This window comes from Cetorhinus maximus, chromosome 9, assembly GCF_964194155.1.
Source record: "Cetorhinus maximus chromosome 9, sCetMax3.hap1.1, whole genome shotgun sequence".
NCBI classification, from domain to species: domain Eukaryota; kingdom Metazoa; phylum Chordata; class Chondrichthyes; order Lamniformes; family Cetorhinidae; genus Cetorhinus; species Cetorhinus maximus.
In genome coordinates this window covers 119662949-119672737 of record NC_135887.1, presented here as the reverse complement: position 1 = coordinate 119672737, position 9789 = coordinate 119662949, and positions in this window count along the sequence as shown.

The window sequence follows — 9789 nt, the reverse complement described above, 5'->3', positions numbered from 1 at the left end:
ATACAGTCTCCAGCAGGCCGGCCCTGTACATTTATAAACAGGAAGGGTTAGCACTCTTTAAATATTCAGTTGGTATGTGACCATCATTGAAGAATTATACAGGTCTGCGCTAGGTACCCGGGCAGCATCCACAACTCCCACATTCTCAGGAATGTTTAATGGACCTGATGCCCTGGATGGTTGACTTCTGGGTGACAATGGCTAGCCTTTGAAGAAATAGCTCATGACACTAGTGAGGGCACCCAGAACAGATGCAGAGAGAAGATACAATGACTGCCACGGCACCACCAGGGCCATCATTGAGCAGACAATTAGGCTGCTAAGGATGAGGTTCCGATGTCTGGAAAGATCAGAGGAGCACTACAGTACACTTCATCCAGAGTGTCACTGATGGTCATTGCGTGCTGCGCTCTGCACAATCTCTCACTTCAGAGAGGGGGTGCTCTGGAGGAAGAAGAGATGCAAGGTAGCAGGCGTTCCTCTGATGATGACATTGATGAGGAGATGAGGGAACACCCCGATGGAGAAATGCAAGAGCCTGCACAGGAGCACATGAATGGCCGTTAAACTACTTAAATTCACGTGGTTTCCTCCACAAGGCATTCAAACCTTTGAATGAACAAAACAACAATGTTCTATTCACATAAGCATGCCCGGCATCATACACCCTCCCCCTAACCCCCTCCCAATCTCTGTTCCAACTTTGGATAATGGCCCTTGCAATCTCACCACCCAAGGCCACCCTTCAATTTCGCCTCTCCCAATTAACCAGCTCCATTCACTCAAAGACCACTGTAGAACCTCCTCCCCCAGAGGGGTGAGGATCGCCAGGTTGGGCACGCCACCTCCAGTCCTGCTCCTCTCCCTGGCATTGTGGGTCTGCTTTTCCTGCAATGAGGTGTGACGGTGCCATGAATTAGATTCTCAGAGATGATCATTTCTTCACACTTCCATGCGCTGTGAGGAATGCATAGTCTGCACCATGGTTGGCAGACAATACCCTGTGTACCATTTGCAATTCAATCAAATCCACCCCCACCCCACACCGCCACCATGCCACCCACCCACTGCTCCCCACCGGCAACCACGACACCACCTCCTCACAGGCATCAGAGCCACGTGCAATGTCATTTGTGCATAATGTTGCCTCGGACTTCTGAGCTGCTCACAAGGCATGACCCTGATCGAGCCTTCCCTGTACAGTGTGGAGACTTACTCACCCTTGTGGACTTCAAAAGATCGTTAAGACTCTTCCGGCATTGCTTCCAGGTTCGAGGGACCACACCCATGCTGCTGACCTCTGCGGCCACCTCTGTCCAGGCAGCTCTGATGATTGCAGGAGGTCTTCTCTTCCCGTCCGCTGTCATTAAAACCTCATTCCTGCTGGCCACATCCTGGAGGAGGGCTCTGAGGCAATCATCATCAAACCTTGGGACAGTTCGGCACCATGATTGCCTCGCTCTCTTCTCCCAGCCACCTATGGAGGAAGAAATGTTAGAACCATTCAGCTGCTCCATATTCACACATTTCCATTATGTTGATGCATACAGCGCATGCCATGTGCGTTCCCTGCCAAAAGTCCTTCATGCTGACCCTCTGTGGGAAGTTCACACATTATTTAGATTAATAATGTTTACATGAGACAACGATTGTAAACCTTTCACAGAAGTCCAAACAATCCTGCTTCCTTCCAACTCAAATAAATCACAGCTGCACCTGACACTGTCCCGTGCCAGGCGCCCTTTAAATTAGTGGCTGTGACCTCCTCCCAGGTCATGGCCTGCCAGCTCGGATGCCAGGCATCCCACCCTCCATTTCCGATTGGGCAGAAAGGTGACAGTCAAGCAATGTCACGGGCTGGAAACCCGCCCAGTGGCAGCAATTGGCCATTTTATATGGCGGGCTACGACGCCAGGGGCAGGAGTTGGCAAGCCACCTATTTCCAGGTCCGACTGCGGCCCACTAAAACACAGCGTATCATTCAACCCGATGTATCCCCATTGTCCACATAGTGGGTTAAAGCCCATGCAATTGACACACAATGGGGGAATGCTTGATATCCCGTAAACATTCCAATGTATTGTTGTCCTCCTGAATGACTTTATTGGAAATCTCATCTTCATGGGACCAGCAAGTCTAACAGCCATTGTAATTTTAAATCTCTTCCATTGAAATGATGAGGGGTAGTCAATCAGCACCTGGGAAGGTCATTTGCATTTTAAGTAATTTGCCAGAGATATGTTCAGAATGCCTGTCCCTGTCAGCACAGAAAGCACAAAAAAGTCACCTGATTATGTGGAGTCCATTCTGTGAAGGTGCAGTGTCCATATTCCATATTGCTTTTTAAAAGTAAAGTGTCATCTCCCAACAAGCTTTACATGCATATGAAGTGACCGGAACACTTTGTTGCCTTCTGTCTGATTTTTTTCTTAGTTTCCAACCTTCATCTTGAGGCAGCCATTCCCTGCAATGTGTTAATAATCTGGAAAGCAGTTGGTGAAGGATAACACTGAAGCTAATCTTCACAAGCTTTACACTATTTCAATAAGTGCTTCTTTATACATTCTCAACTAAAACCCCAATTCATGCCCTCCACCTGTGTGGTAATCTGAGGTGCAATACACCTTTAAGAGAATGTGAGCAGATTGACCACATGATTGTATTACCCAATGTTAATCAATAGTTTTAGAATGGGTATTGGTTTGAGAAGCACACATGTGTTAGTGCTCCGTTACTTATGTGAATAAACAGCATGTGCTTCATTTTACAATGGTCTCTTCGTCTACATCATCTTGATTTAAAACTTAATCATCAGTAGTAGGCATGCAACCGTGTTCACTGAACAAAGCAACCCGATAGAAGGAACATAACAACTGGCGACAAGGCAAAATGCAACCAGTAGACGACACCAAGGAAAGCCATAGGAATTAAACAGAAGTAAATCAGCCATACCTTGCAGGTAATTGCAAGTACAGCTTTCATCATAGTCATCGAAATTATCTCCATCCAGTATGCCACAGTTTAGCCATATTGTACTATTTGATCAGGCCAGCAATGACTGGTCACATTACATTGAACGTCTTGTGTTCTTCTTTAATGACATATCGGGGGAGGAGAAGAGGCGAGCAATCCTCTTATTGACTTGTGGCAGTAAACCATACGGCCTAATTCGTAGTCTAACGGCATTCAATGCCCGAGATTCCAAGAGCTTTGATGAGTTGGTAAATCTTGTGAAAAGCCACTTTCAGCCGAAACCCTCAGTAACAACGCAGCGTTTTAAATTTAATTCGAGGTGTCGTGCCCCTGGAGAGACAGTCGCTTGCTATGTGGCAGCCTTAAAACAATTGACAGAGCACTGTGAGTTCGGGACATTGATTAACGACATGTTAAGAGACCGATTAGTATCTGGGATTAATGAAGACGCCATTCAAAAAAAGTTGTTGTCAGAAACAAATTTAGGCTTCAGCAAGGTGCTGGAGTTAGCGCTCGCAATGGAGACTCAGTCAGGGATGCAGAAGCAGCCAAGGGAGCACAAAATGGCACCATCCTTCATGTCAGGAGGGATGCACTGGTTAGACATGGTGTGGAAGCGCTGGGCTCCGCAGAAAGGCGGGAAACAGCCACCATTAATAGACCAGCAAAAAGCAATGGTTTAACAGAGAAAACTTACAATAATAATGAAAGAAATGGAACCAGACAGCCTGCAAATGAATGACAATTTAAAAGAATTGAATATTTCTTGTCATCGTAATGGGCACATTATGCGAAATTGTAAAGACAGATTAAGACAAAACTTTAAACAAAAGGGTAGAAATCATGAAATCCACATAATAGAGGAACCAGAAGAAACAGAGTCAGATATTTACTCACTATACAACTTAAAAATAGGTAAAACAGAGCCAATCCACTTGACAGTGAAAGTCAATGAGAAACCCATCCGAATGGTGGTGGACACAGGGGCATCCATGATAGTAATAGGGGAAACATAAGTCCAAACATCTAAATGGAGGAGACCACCCATTAAATCTGGAAAATTCAGATGCCAAATTAAAGACGTATACTGGTGAAGACACATGAGTAAGAGGTATATGCAAGGTTCCAGCACGGTATGGAAATCAGTTTGTTAATGTACCCCTAATAGAGGTAGCAGGGAGGGTCCAAGTCTACTTGGTCGGAACTGGCTTAAGGAAATAAAGTTGGAGTGGATGGAGATTTTTCAACTCAGAATGAAAGATCTGCAAGAATTATTACAGAAATATGCTGCCGTTTTCAGGGAGGAACTTGGAAAGATTCAGGGGTTGTAAATTAAAATCCACGTGGATCCTGGAGCAACCCCTAGATTCTTGAAAGCGAGGCCAGTCCCCTATGCATTGTGGGGGAAAGCTGATGTCGAGTTGGACAGGCTGGAAAGGTTGGGAATATTACAACCTGTACAATTTTCTGAATGGGCAGCACCCATAGTTCCTGTACTAAAGCCTGACCAGAGTGTGCGAGTATGTGAGGACTACAAGTTGACCATTAACAAAGTGGCCAGACTAGACAGGCGTCCTATACTGAAAATTGATGAATTGTGCTCCAAGCTGGCAGGGGGAATGTATATGTGAAACTCGACATGAGCCACGCTTACCAGCAAGTCAAGTTAGAAAAGGCCCCTCGACACTTTGTGACTATCAACACACGTAGGGGATATACCAATATACCCGGTTACCCTTCGGAATCTCATCGGCTTGTGCCATTTTCCAACGGACCATGGAAAATTTTCTTCAAGGACTGCCCCAGGTTGTGATTTATTTCGATGATGTCCCACTGGCAGGACTAACTGATGAAGAACACGTGGCTAACCTGGAAGAGGTGTGGAAGTGTTTCTCACAAGCAGGGGTACATTTGAAAAGAGAAAAATGTATCTTCCAAGCAAAAGAAGTGGTTTACTTGGGTCATAGGGTCAACTCACAAGGCCTTCACCCGATAGATGAAAAGGTGAGAACTATTCGTGAGGCACCAGCACTGAAAAACACCATCAAACTCAAGTCCTTCTTGGGAATAATTAATTATTATGGCTGTTTTCTCCCAAATTTGTCAACAGTACTGGATCCGTTATACAGTTTGCTGACTCCATTATAGGAGCAGGATGAGGTTTCCAACAGGAATTAAAAGTAAAATTAAAATTTGAAATATAATTTATAAGATGTCCCTGCTCATGTGACAGAGTCACATGAGGGGGACATGTTTTTAAGATTTGTAAATTCTTTATTTTTGAGCTTTATAAATCTTCAGCTCCCTGAGGCAGCTCTGCGCCTCAGGCAGCTTTCATTGCGTGCACCTGTGCACACAGGCAAACTTCCACGCTCGACCTCCTCCGACCGCTCCCAGGTATGCCCGTTGCACCCAGCCAACAGGGTGAAAATCCTGCACAGTATCTTATAGGGCACTTACCCTTTTAATGATGTGATAATAGTTAGTGATTGCCAATCAACCTGTCTGGCTCAGAAAGTGAATAAGTATGTGAGACTCATTCCTTCCGTCAATGAATTATATTAGAAGAATTTAAAAATGTCAAATTTAAAAGCTTTCTATATTTTTCTCTTTTCCTTTCTGTCTCTTTGTTCCTTTCTCTCTTAATCCAATCTTTCTTTCTCTTTATTTTTTTTTTCTGTGCCTGATTTGACATTGAACACTAAGATAAAAGCAAAATACTGCGGATGCTGGAAATCTGAAACAAAAACAAAAATAGCTGGAAAAACTCAGCAGGTCTGACAGCATCTGCGGAGAGGAACACAGTTAACTGGTTTTTTTTTACATTGAATATGCCCACTCTAATTCACCCTCCTTAATCATAACTCCCTGTGCTTGCTTTTTAATTCTTTAATTGTATTCTTTGAGCAGGTAGGCTGATAAACCCGACATACACCAAGGTTGAAGAAACCCTGTTGCCATCGCCATGCCATTATCAACTGTACTTCCAGCAACTTTGTCGGCAAACAAATGTCAAAATCTAAACACACGCAAACAGATCTAACTAACGGAACCTTGCCTTCCTCCAGCAAAATCTGGCCTTTTGTCATTTTGCCTCAATTGTATGTCACAAAACTATTATATAAAAAAATACTCATTGCAACATTACAAGCAGATACATAAACATGGTCAGATTTCCAAATGTCCACATATAAATTATTATTACCTACATTAGAGTAGTGGCTACACTTCAAAACCACTGTATTAGCTGTGAAGCACTTCAGATTAAGTTAATTAAGATGCTACATGCATGTAAGAGATTTTTAATTGAATAGCAACATGGAAGTTGCAGTTGTAATGAAGGTGAAACTGCCAGCATTTTTTGTCATAACTCTTGTGAAGTTAGCAGCAACTTCTGGAGTTCGCACATATACAGTCAGACATGGAAATCCAAAAGTGGCTGTCAGTGATATTTGCAGATGAAAATCGATTAGAACTCATTGATTTGATGTAAATTTTCACTATTCATACTATTAGTTTCACTGAAAAGCCCTTGTTGGATAAGGTTGTTAACATCAGCATTATAGTTACTGCTGAATAACTCCTCTGGCCCTGAAAAACTAATGTTACATTTGTGAAACATTAAATTTCTCCATTTCATGTTAAACGTTCCAAGGGTTTTTAAAATACTATTTTTTAAAAGTTTATTTAAAGTCAGCTTCTACCTTATTCCCATGCACAATCCCAATCTCTATTTTGCTTTCTACAAAATTTGAAAAAGTGAACTCTAAAACCTTGCTTGTTAGATACTTTTTAGCCGGCTGTAACAAATTATTTAATGTAATTGGCTGCTTAACTTGCTTGACACTATCACTCACTGGATGTCAGAGATCCCCAAAGCTGGTTCCTGAATGAAATTAGCATTGGTGGACTTCATGTACGGAGTTCACTAAATCTTTGTGGGCAGCTTTCTTCACCATTGATGGTGAGGGCTGTCACTTCGCCATTAACTGCAAAATCCAGGCTAAAATGAAGAACTGATGCATGTTTCTTTATATCAGGACATAGGAATAGGCCATTCAGCCCCTCGAGCCTCCAACATTCAATTAGATCATGGCTGTTCTGTACGTCGATTTAATTTACCCATTTTTACCCCATATCCCGCCTTGATACTCTTACTCAACAGCAATCTGTTGATTTAAAGCTCAAATTATCTCCCAGCAATCCAGAGTCTTTTGTGGGGTGAGGTGGGGGGTTGGGGAGAGAATTCAGATTTTATATAGCAAGTATATGACATAGAATTAACAGCAGAGAAACAAATTTACTTCAATGTTTATGCTCCACATGAGACTCCTCCAACCCTACTTCATCCAACCCTATAAACATAATCTTCTACCCCTTTCTGCCCCACATGTTTATCTAGCTCCCCCTTAAATGCATCTATGTTATTTACCACAACTACTCCCTATGCAGCGAGTTCCACATTCAAACCACTCTCTGGCTTCACTTATATTTACGTAAAACAGTAAATATGGGGTCTGATTGTACCAATAGCTCAGCAAGTTTATCCAGTGAGCAGCTGAGCCATGCTTGGGAGAAAATTGGTACCAAAATAAAGGGCATAATTGAGGGACGTAGTACGGCGATCAGATGATCTGACAGAAATTCTCCAAGACATTAAAGCATAACCTTGTGCTCAGCAGCTCTTAAATACATTTGTTCAACAGAAGACAGAGGTTGTATTTCCACTACCCTCGGGGTGAAAAAGTGCTTCCTGATTTCCTTCCCAATCTACCCTGGCTCTAATTTTAAGCTTGTGTCTCTCATTCTTGATTCCTGCATCAGAAGAAATAATTTCCCCATGTCTTGTACGCAAATGACGATTTGGTATTTGAAAACTACCCATTGCTTCCTTAAATTTAGACATCATTCATTGTCTTTCTAATATCTAATGTAAAGATGCAGGTTAAGTAAACTTGCAAGTTTATATTCACACAAGTTGCCAGACTCATTTATGCTTGAACAGGGAAAAAGAACATGGTAGTCTATGCTTTATAAGAAGCGGCATGTGTAACAGAGAGGGAGCTGAAAAGATTGCTCCAGAAACAATGCATCATTTCTAATCCCACCTCTTCATCAATTTTTAGCCCATCCAATGTCTCAACTATCTCTTTTTTCACTATGACTTTGGTAGCATCTTCTTTCTTGGTAAATACAGATGCAAAGTATTCACTTAGTACCTCAGCCATGCCTCAGCTACCTTAATTGGCCCCACTCCTCCTTTTACTACACTTTTACTATTTATATGCCTGTAGAAGATTTTTGGATTCCCTTTTACGTTGGTTGTTAGCGTCATGAAAACATAATAATTTTCATAATATTATTGTAATTTATTCTATAGGTAGGTTAATAGTGGGATTTGGATCAGTTTCTCTGAGCTGAATTTTCCCCTCGTCTGGGGGATTGTGCGGGGACGGGCAGGAGCGAGCGTGAACCCGATTGGTGCCCCCAGTTGGGTGCGCGCTGCCATTTTATGTGGGCGGGCCAATTAAGGCCCACCCAGCATGATGCACACCCGGAAGTGCTGTGCACTCCCTGTGCGGGCTGGGGGGATTCCCTGGGTCGGGGCATGCGCGTTGAAAGAGCGCAGAAATCTGCCTGAGACACAGAGGTGACTCAGGGAGATTAGTTTAAGTTCTGAAAAATTTAATAAAGGAAAGAAAACATTTTAAGCACGTCCCCTCATGTGAAACTGTCACATGAGCTGGGACATGTCCATCAATTTTTTTCAAAAATTTTTCTTTAATTAATAAACCCTTCATGAAACCTCATCCCACCCATGGATGAGGTTTCATGAAAAATGCAAAGGCCGCCTGGGCTCTTCGCCTGCCTGCCAACCTTAAGGTTGGACAGACAGAATTCTTAACAACTTTAATTACTTTCTCAATGGCCTTAATAGACTTTTGACAGTTCGCTGGACACCCGCCCAACGTCACACCGCATCACTGAGTCGGTGAGCGGGCCCCGCCCCCACTCGCCAACTGGAAAATTATTCCCTCTGTGTGTGGGTTTTAATTGAATTACAGTCTGGGCGCTTTGATGCATCAGAAGGGAAACTAGGTTTGAAATGCTAAATACGTAAACATGGTTGAAGTTTTAGAATGTGAGGTGTGAAGAACATTTGCATTTTTAGATAAACCAGAGTAGTGAATTTCAAAGATGGTAAGTTGTTACACCTAGCCATAAGAGGCTAAGCCAAACAGTGTGTTTATTTTTCCCAAAGATTACTGATAATATGAGTGCTATGAAAGATTTATATTATAGAAAAAATAAAGTTCCAAAGATATATTGGAACAATGGTTTTTACATTAAAAAGGGAGAAACATGTATAAAGGAGATGCGGTTATGTGTAAGGAAAGAAGGAATCATTAGATCTAAGAAGTGTGAAAAGCCTCCAGGTTCTTTGTACTAAGCTGCTGTCCCCTGGAACCAAAGCTAAGAGAATTCATTTTAAATGTCACTGTCCAGGGTATTGCATGCTTTGCCTGGGTCTATTGAAATCTATGTTGTTTTACTGTTACCTTAATGGAGGTGTAACTGGGAGGTAGATTAATTAGGGGATTCAGGGGTTTTCATGGTAGTATTTGTGGACCAATGTATGTGCTTAAAATCATTTCTTTTATTGATAAATGTTTAATTTTGTTTTGTAAAAAAACCTCTAAGACTGAGTGGTTCTATTACTACTGATTTCAAGGCATGCATCTCGAAATAAAAATACAAATTGCAAAACAGTTGTGGCAGTTGTTTCAAGTTTCCCTCTGGGATTTGAGCAGCTCG